Below are 10,179 nucleotides of genomic sequence, written 5' to 3' on the forward strand. Positions count from 1 at the left end.
TAATTTTATTACTATTAGTTCTAATAATGATCTGATCTGCAACAAAGTGTACCCAACGTACGGCAGATCTGCTCCGCTCTTTCGCGACTCACAGCTTGGATCAGCTGTCCTCCTCAGGTGGTGTTGCAAGGTGTAACGACGATGATGTAGCGCAACCGTAAACAACCGGGGCTTCTCCATATTTGCTCCGTCCCATCACCTAACACGGTCGTGATGACGCTAATGCCGACAGGAGGCAGCCACCTTTTGACACGTCGTAAATCATCCGTCTGTATTGATATGTTAATTTGCCGCACTCGAGCGAACCGCGTCTAATCTGTGTCCCGCTCAAACGGGTTAACTACCTGCTGGTGTCGCGTGATCCACGTGAACTACTTATCTCATTGTGGAAGAGATTGAAATCGGATCATTCTAATCGGTGTCCTTGGATGGAACCAACCCAGTTTTATACGCCGCCGGAATATTGTAATCGAATGAATTCAGATCACACTTTAGAATAGCACCCCCTCCTACTAATCAATATCATAGACTTCAAGTATTAAATTAGAAAATTCTCTTAACTTTAAAATAGAATAAAAAATGCGAAACAAAAACGTCCAAGAATTTTCTAGATTTGAAATAACCGTTATTTTCTTGACCTCGTCAATAAATTACAGTTTCACGTCTGATAGTTTGTGATTGAACCCCCAGTAGGCCTTGCATTTGCATCACTGACTGGCAGACACCCCTTTTGTTCTGTTGGCAAGTCAACAGAGACTACAAAGACAGTGTGAGTAGCTGCTGGTTGGCACAGCCTCGTTAGATCCGCGAGTGTGTCAATAGTTGAATCGTTAGGTGATCTTATTAGCGCTGTTCTAGTCGCAGACGTTCTGTCAGTTTTATTTGAACCGAAGTGGGAGCTCATGGAGATAATAGAATCAAATTTTACATTTTGTCGAAATATATTTGTTTTTTCTACCATAAAAATTCAAAATTAAAAAGAAACTTTCAACTCAAAAATTTCGCAAAACCATCCCAGACAAGAGCACACTACCAGATAACAACTCCGCGGAGAACCTGTCCAAGGGGTGACATAGCAGGCGGCGCGGAGCGTGGTGTCAATAACGTCTGCTGAGGTCTGAACGCGACCGAGCGAACGTGGTTTGTGCGGTTTCTCTATACTCCGGCCCGGCCCACTAGATCGGAAAGAGCGGACGACCTTGAACTCTCCGGTGGCGTAAAGTGCGACTTGCTCTCGTAATTCAGCGCGGGAGCCATTCAGTTTACAACTGGAAATGGAATTTCCGATTTGATGATTTGTTTGGCAGTTTGTCTCTCGTTTCTCGTCCAGACTCAATTATCCGAAGTTTATTTGTAAAATTTCACTGGTTGATTGTCTGTTTCGATCCCGAAAATCACAAATATCTGTGTTTACAGAATTTTGAAAAATGACTGCATTTAAAAATTTCGACAATTTAGTATCTGGATTCTGTTTTAAAATTATTAAAAACTTAAATCTGCTGTTAAAAGTACAAACGTTTCCTCTATGGCTCCGAATTCAACATGATACAGATCAAATACAGACTTATTTTTAAGAAAATACAAATCCTCCATAAAATAATCTTGCATCGTTGATTGAGAATTGTGTTGAGCAATTATCTGAGATTTCAGCCATCCTTTTTTTGTTTTTGCATTTTTTTTTTTTATTTGTCTGAAACTGTTAGTGCCCTTCGAAGCTGTTTTGCAATCAATTTACCGTTACCGTTTTCCATACAAATTTGAAGATGTCCATACAAAAATAGTGCAGTTTAGACTCGATTATCCGAAGGCCTTGGCTAAATTTCACTTCCGATATTTTTTTCGTTGTCTTATTTTTGATTGTTGAGCTTTAGTATATATATACTAAACTACTCTTAAACTACTCTAAAGTGGTTTAGAATTTTCAAATCCGAGATGACGGTCAAAATAGCAATGATGAAATATTTAAAAAAAATGCATTTTTTTATTTTACAGGCAATTTTACAACTCGACGCCAACATTTCAAAAAGCATCATGTACAAACCATGCGTTTCAAGAAAAACGCATTTGAATGTTGAGCATCATTTTTCAATTCCCATTTTAATATAAAGGCAAAAGAAAATGTTCTAATGATAACAAACGATGAAAACGTTGCTTTTATTGATACTTGATCATCCATATTCAATAAAACATTATTTCCGTCATTATATTAGCATAGCATAGCATAGCATTGGTGTCTACCCGTAGCTGCTACTTCGTTATTGAACAGGACCCCCAAACATTGCTCCGTGGACCACAGATGAAAAGTAGGAACCAATCATCACCCCTTCGCAATTTTCAAAGGTCCCTATCATGCTGATCAATACCGACGCCGGCCACGACCAGAGGTAAGACACGGGGAAGTGGATGGGAATGTTAGCCGATACTTGAGTGATGGGACCGCTAAATCAGCTGCGTCTCCGACAAAGTATCACATGAGTTTTGAGGGGTTAGTTAGATGGGTATGAGGTCAGGATTCACTGTGGTAGGTGATGCGACCATAAGCAATTTGTTTATCGGTTGAAATTTTAAAAATCTTAGGCAGCAGGCTGCGGAAAGATAGCTATCTAGGGATTTAAATATAGTATTAATTCGACCGAGATTCTCCAGAAATTCTCCGTCGGCGTGCCTTCCGATCATCGGTGATGTAGGAAGGGCTTCATTTACTGAAATGATTTTACATCATAAGCCTTAAAAATATTCGACGGCGTGCCTTCCAATCATCGATGATATAGAAAGGGCTTAATCCAGCAATACGACTTGCTAGTCTCAAAAAAAATAGGTACGTTTTTATAAAAAAAAACTATAAAAAGAGAACAACACAAAGAAACTCATCGGCCAACGAACGCGAGTGAAAAAAAAAAACAATGAAAAAATAAGAAGGTAAAAAAAACAGAACTGCGCGTCCCGAAAAGCACCACACTAATGATGCTATTATTTAATTATAATGACCAATCACCCCATGCACTCGAACAGCGACACAAAAGAGACGGAAAATAACACGAAAAAAACCGGACTGCGCGTCCACACAGGCACCGCACTACTGATGTTATTATTTAATTATAATGACCAATCACCCCATGCACTCGAACAGCGACACAAAAGAGACGGAAAATAACACGAAAAAACAGGACTGCGCGTCCACACAGGCACCGCACTACTGATGCCATTATTTAATTATAATGACCAATCACCCCATGCAATCGAACAGCGACACAAAAGAGACGGAAAATAACACGAAAAAGCAGGACTGCGCGTCCACACAGGCACCGCACTACTGATGCCATTATTTAATTATAATGACCAATCACCCCATGCACTCGAACAGCGACACAAAAGAGACGGAAAATAACACGAAAAAAAACCGGACTGCGCGTCCACACAGGCACCGCACTACTCCATTATTTCCGTCATTATATTTAAGAAAAACAAACATAACTTCTTTTGAAATAACCAACGTCTATATCACCCTTTGTTATGATTCGTTTTTCTTCGCCGAATGTACATGGCGCCTTTTGCAAGTGGAGGGGAAGTTTTGTTATGATTCGCTTTTCGTCGGCAAATGTACATGGCGTCTTTTTCATGATGCTTTTTTTCGTCACGAGGTTCATGTAGTCTTTTATTTGACAGGTTGACAGAGCTATATAAACAGGCACTGCTGATGCCAGAGATTTTGTTTTTGTTACTTTATTTAAAATCATTATTAAGCTAACTTTACTGAAGTAACTTTTGCTCAATTTTGGAGGATAGGTAGCTTATTAGGAGTACTTTCAGAATATGCAATAACCCAGAAAGTGTCAAAATGTACATGATGCCTTTTGAAATGTTGCCGTCGAACTATTCAAATTTGACTAAAATGGGGTCGCGGAACTCGAATTTGATGTTTAAAGCAAGAAATTTTTTTTTCTTGATTCGATTATCCGAAGTTTTATACAAACCTTCGGATAATCGAACTTCGGATAATCTAAACTTCGGATAATGGAGGCTTCGGATAATCGAGTCTGTACTGTACGGATGAGAAATACACCGAAAAAAAAATTACACCTTTTGCCTTTCTTACAAAAGAAAGGTTTAAGGTTTGCTTTTGGAAAAACGCTTTTCTCAGAAATCTTAAAAAAATCGTGCACGGCGAGGAATCGTCCCAGAAAAAAATCCTATTACTAAATTGAAGGTTTAGATGCGCTCTTTCGATTGAATTTTGGCCCGAAACCCGGAACTCAAAGTCTGATTTTTGAGAGCTCTTTTTCTGAAATACTTGAGCGATGTCTGTATCCGCTCTTAAAAATTTGTGTCTTCCATCATTGGAAAACCGCTCGTAAAACCCACAATTTTTTATTTCAGATTTGTAGCCGTGGGGTCGGAGACGAACATTTAATTTTCGATTCACAATTTTCGACCAGCAAATGCGGTCAAAGCCATTTTTAGAGGTATTTTTTGGACAATTTTACAGATAACACTATCAAATTAAAAGAATTCAGTTTCAAACAAAAAGCCATTCGAAAACATGCGCCATAAACTGCTTGGGCCCAAAATTTGAAGCTTTTCCAAAATGTATTTCCAGAGATATAGCCATATTAGTGTTTTTCGTCTTATTTTTACCCTATTTTTTCCTATTATTTTTTTGGTTTTATACAGAATCATATACTGAACATCAAATTCGAAGTTCCGGCTCGTTCTCGCTCGAAAAGTCGTCAAGTCGAAGCATAAACGCCAGCACATTTACGCCAGCACATTTACGCCAGCACATTTACGCCAGCACATTTACGCTTGCGCGTTTTACGCTGCGCGTGAAAGTATTCTTTCTGGCTTCTCATAATAGATCAACAAAGTGCAACATCGATACATATTTTTTTTTTGTTAATCATAGACTAACATTGAAGACTGAGTACCCTTTATTTTATTTTTTCTAATAATTCAATCCAATTAGTTTTTCTTAATTAAATATGATTATCTTGCGTCCCATAATGAACCTCTGAAATTTAAAAAAAATGCATTCGAGGTTTAGTCTAAAAAGATTCGAAGCTTTAGGTCAAATTCACACTGGGTGGTATCATTATGTTTCTGAAAAATTGATTGCACTTATATATTTTTCGGAGTTTCATTATTTTGTAAGAAAGGCTATATTTCACCTCTGGTGATATTAAATCGGGTTTGTTTTTGCTTGACATTTGAAAATGTCAAAAATAAGTGCTTTTAATCCTTATAAACAGTTATACAAACAGATTACAAAATTTAGAAATATTTTTTATTGAAAATAGCACTACATTTCAGAAACTTTCAATTTTCAACATTGAAAGTCGGACTATTAGTCCTCGAGATCGGTGATAAAAATAAACTAGGGCTACCAAAGGTCGTATCAGAAAAGTTCGAAAAAGCAAAATGCTGGAAAAAATTCTAATAAAAAATTTCAAGGAAATAAAAAACTGCGATTTATTAAAAGAAACGTTACCTAAAATCGTTATCATTTAAAAAATTTGAACTTTCTCACATTTTCAACTAACCCTGTAATGTCCAATTTTTTTAAGAAGCTTTTTTTTATTTTTCCCGTGTTTAAGCAACTTTTGTTCTACAAAAACTTAACCTCTCTTGTTTATTTTTTTTCTTGTATCAACCCTTAAAAATAATTTCAACATTTCTTGTTCCCAATGCTTTTTTGAGATCAAAAATTAATTGAAAACTTGATTTTGGGCGAATTTTTAGATCGATGCCCTCCTAGAGGCGAGGTTGAGTTGTAGAGGGTTAAGTACTTTTGGATTACAAATTTAATTAAACATTAAAAATTAAGTCTAAAATTTTCTTTCTTTTTATTTTTTAGATTGATTGCTCTTCCGGAAATTTTCTGATACATGGAATTTTAAGTCCTCTAAAACATTTGATAAAATTAATATTTTTTTTAGTAATATAAATTTAATGACAAAAAGTGAAAAAAAAATAGCGAAAAATTTCTATAGTGAATTATTTTTTTTTTTCGGTGTAGTCCTCATTTAAACCTACATCTTTTGCCGAAGACATCAAATCTATCAAAATATTCCTTCGAAGGGATACAGATTTTTGAATGGCATGTGAAATCGTTTGGGCAGCTGCTAATTTAGTTTGTAAAATTATATGGGCAAACTTTTTTTCAAAAAAAGAAACGTGTTGCCTGAAATTTTCAATTTTCATTGGAAAAAAAAAGTCTACAAATCATTGTAAGCTAATAACGCACTTTTAGACTTTAGGCAAATTTAAAAATTATTTTCATAAACTAATTGATATTTCCTTATTTGTGGTAGTAGAATAACTGTAATCATGTATAAAGCATTTTTTTTAATACTTTTTGCTTTCAAATTTCATGCCCAAGCCACAATATTTGGCTTGAGCCTGAAATTTGATATTTAAGTTTTTTTAACACTTTAAAAAAATTTAGCCTGATAAACAGAACGGGTGAAATTAATATTAATATCGTTGATATCTATAGGCCCTTAAATTCAGTTAATTTATTATTCCTTTTAAAAATTAAATATTTTCAGTACTGGGTGGACTTTAAAAAAAAAGCTGAAACACACCGCTAAAACAACTAATAAAAAAAGAACAAAAACCATGGTTATTACGGCGGCAAGCCTGCCATCGTTTCAGCCGTTGAAAGTTCACCAATGTTATCAGCTTCTTCAACTCGGCCGACAATCGAAAGATGAGGGGGGGTCACGTTATGCAGTGAACTATCACTGGGTTAATGTGAGATGTATATATTTTACTATATATAAACACTTACAGCGCCACTAGCCGTCTTCAGCTCACAATCTACAGAGTTGTGACGTTGCAACGTGTGACGTTTGCGACGCTATCAGCAAACTTTGAGGTTAAACTGATATTCTTTTTATTATTTACGTTGTAAAGTTAAAACTATTAAATTCTTTAAGCTACTTTTCACAAAACATAATCCCCATTTCACAAAGCTCGCAGCGGCGCCAAAACGTGACTTATGTCACTTCAAGTTAGTCCAGCTGCCCAAAGCCCGAATAACAACAAGTTGTTTAATTTGTTCGGATCACGTTTTTCTGCGAGTCCCCCCACACCAAGTTGACCAAATTTGCACTTTTCGGCTCACTGCCAAAGCCAATTAGGCGAACTAGCCCAAACAAGTCAGTGCTGATTGAACAATTATGGGGCTGCTGCTGGCAACACTGCCGGCCACATGTGTTCAAACTGGTTTGGCGGACTTCCGACTTTTAGGTGGTTGTACTTGCTTTTCTAGCCGGTGAGGATATTTTTTTTTCTGCGATCAAGGAGCAAAAAATGGAGCCCAGTTGCAACGCTAAAGTGTTGCACGTATGAAAAAATAAACTTGTTCTACAAGTCAATTGTGGAGCTTGAAGTGACAAGTGGTTGACGGTGGTCATTTGAGTTGAAGTATTTCGAAGAGTGTCAAAACTTGAAATTAGTGTTTTTAGACTAAATTTCTGAAATTTATTAAGATAAATCAAATTGATAGTGATATTAATACGTTCTTTTGCAAAAACACTCTAGATAATTTGTTTTAAGGCACTTTTTTTGAAGAGGCACAGAAAGGTTTCACGAACACTCAATAATAAACATAATTGACCAATTTTCGCAGGAAGCCAATTAAGGACACGTGTTAACTGCTTGAGAAGTAATCTCAATTCAACGAATCATCTTTGCGGTGAACTTTACGCAGTTGGCCTGGCCGCTTTAACGTTTGTGATGTTTCAATGCAACCTAATGCAATGGGGCACTGCAATTGTTAATAATGACAAGAAGATGCTAGGCGTCAATCAACCTAAGGCATTCTCCAGGATGCCCTCGAAAGACTGGCTGCGCTAGGGTTAGATTAGATTAGATTAGATTAGATTAGATTAGAGAAGTAATCTCAATTCAACAAGTTTTTAGGTTCAAATTAATAGAAAATTCATGATTAAAAAAACAAAAACATAATATTGAGGTGCCAATAAAAAGTAAAATAAAGAAACATAAATTGATTAAAGTTTATTTTAAATATTATAAGAAAACAAAAAATTGAAAACTTAAAAATATTTTAAAAAAATAAAGCGGGAAAAGATTTTTACATAAATATCTGTAAAATTTACAAAAAAAAAATGTTTTTACTGAAGTGTAATTCTATTTAATCCTGATTTTGTATTTAAAATCAAAGCAATAAAAATTGAGAATATCAAATTAAAAACTAATAAATTAACAAATCTTACCTTCCAACAAATCACACGACATCCGCCCAACTGTTCTGTTTCCGGTCGCTGATTTACTTTAGCACAAATGACGAAAGTAATCCAACAGTTGTACGTGAGATGACACAGCAGATTCTTCTCTTTTTTTATCTCTTCCAATATATCATTCAAAGAAGAAGAAAAACACTCCCACAAAACAATATTATTCCGTTTGCACCATCACGATCATTACCGGCAGCAGCTGCCTGGACTTTATTTGCAAAACCCACACTTCAATAATTAAACTTTTTTTCTCTCTCGAAAAATGGCTTCTCACTTGGATCTTCTTCTCAACTGAACCTCACGAAAAAAAAAACACTCACACACACACACGCAACCCCACGTGCGTCAATCGCACTAATTTTTCTCACGATTTGCAATACTTTTTTTCCGAATCTTCAATTCCGAACCCGCAAAGTCATCAAAGCAGGCTCTCCTCATCCGACTGAAGGTCACCAATCCAATATTCGCGATCGCAAGCAATCCGTTGACAGAAATTGTGCGGCTTTTCAAACGCCGCAGCTGCTGCGGGTGACAGTTGGTCGGAGTAGTAGGCTGCGCACACGTACACAAATACACCCCTAGCAACGGGGGCACGTAAGGTTGTTGTCGATCGTGAATATATGCAGCTAATGAATGAAAAATAAAGCACACAGTACACGGTGGTCAGCTGGATAACCTAGAATGAAAAATGAAAAAAAAAACTGTTTAGTAAAGTTGCATTTTTGTCTGGTTCAGAACTTGCTACAGAAGCTCCTGTGGGTAGAGGACTTTTTTAGATAAAACGTTTAGCGGTTTTTGTTGTTTGAAAAAAAAGTAAAAAAAAGTAGAGAATCTTGCATAAACCACGTGGTCTTCAAATTAAAAATTATCAAGCTAAATTGCAACCCCCTACTACCCGGTGACTTTTTCTCCAAAATCTTCACAAAAATTCAGATAAAGTGCACCGTTTTCGAGGCAAATCCATCTTAAGTTAGATTTTTGAGATTTTTTTCTGTTTTTTTTTTTTTTCAATAGTGTCAATGGTTGCCGAAACCTGAAAATATTATCGAAAAGTTCAAAAAAAAAATCCTTTACATTTGTCTAAGAAACTTTGAATATCGGACCTCTAGTAGCTGAAATACAGTCACAAAAGATCAATTCTCGACAAAATTTCATTAGATTTATTTTTTACATTTTTTATTTTGCTCTGGATTATTTTTAATCTGGAAGGAATTTTCTGATCAAATTAGGATGATTCTGAAAAAAAGTTACACTCTTAAAAAAAATACCCATTTTCAAAATAAGTTTTTTATTATAAAAATTTTTATCCCCTTAGTCAGTATTTTTAGGTTTTCGATATTTTTTAGAGAATCAAAAAAGAATCTTTTGAGCCATAGAAACGTATGATGGAAAAAATTGGCACTATGCTGAGAATTGTTAAAATAGTCATTTAAAAAAAAAGCGAGGTTCAAAAATCAAAACATGGCATAACAACATAAATTTAAAAAGATCCCTTTTTTGATACTCTTAAAAGCGATTTTCAACGGGGGTACCGAGCCTACTTGATTTACATGGCAGGGGGTACCAGGTTGAGAATCGCTGCCCTAAATCATGTAAAATTCTAAAATCTAAAATAATAGTACAGATTTTAGAAGTCGGAAAAGTTAATTAAAAAATGAGTAATTTTTTAAGAGTGTAACTGTTGTTATCTGAGTAGTCCTAACCGAGGTCCTAACCAGTAGCGTGCCCAGCTCCTTGAGGAAGGTGGGGCAATAATACGTCGTTTATGGACACCCCCTGACCAAATTTAGAGCAAATTTCCGAGGATGGTGGGGCAGTTGCCCCATGTTGATCCACCCTGTGCACGCTAGTGGTCCTAACCAATGCAGATACTTAATTTTGTCTAATAATTCGAAAAAGAATGTGAGATCCTTGGTGAGAT

General features: G+C 35.9%; 1 protein-coding gene across 2 annotated transcripts in view; it reads right to left on the reverse strand.

Annotated features, from left to right (window-relative positions):
* LOC120419259 (uncharacterized) overlaps positions 1-8,393 on the reverse strand; it is a 42,213-nt gene extending 33,820 nt beyond the window's left edge. For both annotated transcript variants that reach the window (XM_039581917.2, XM_039581926.2), the window contains exon 1: positions 8,238-8,393. The gene's annotated coding sequence lies outside the window, so the exon portion shown is untranslated. The remainder of the gene's footprint in view (positions 1-8,237) is intronic.
* Between the last annotated feature and the right edge of the window lie 1,786 nt (positions 8,394-10,179).

Source organism: Culex pipiens, chromosome 3, assembly GCF_016801865.2.
Source record: "Culex pipiens pallens isolate TS chromosome 3, TS_CPP_V2, whole genome shotgun sequence".
NCBI lineage: Eukaryota > Metazoa > Arthropoda > Insecta > Diptera > Culicidae > Culex > Culex pipiens.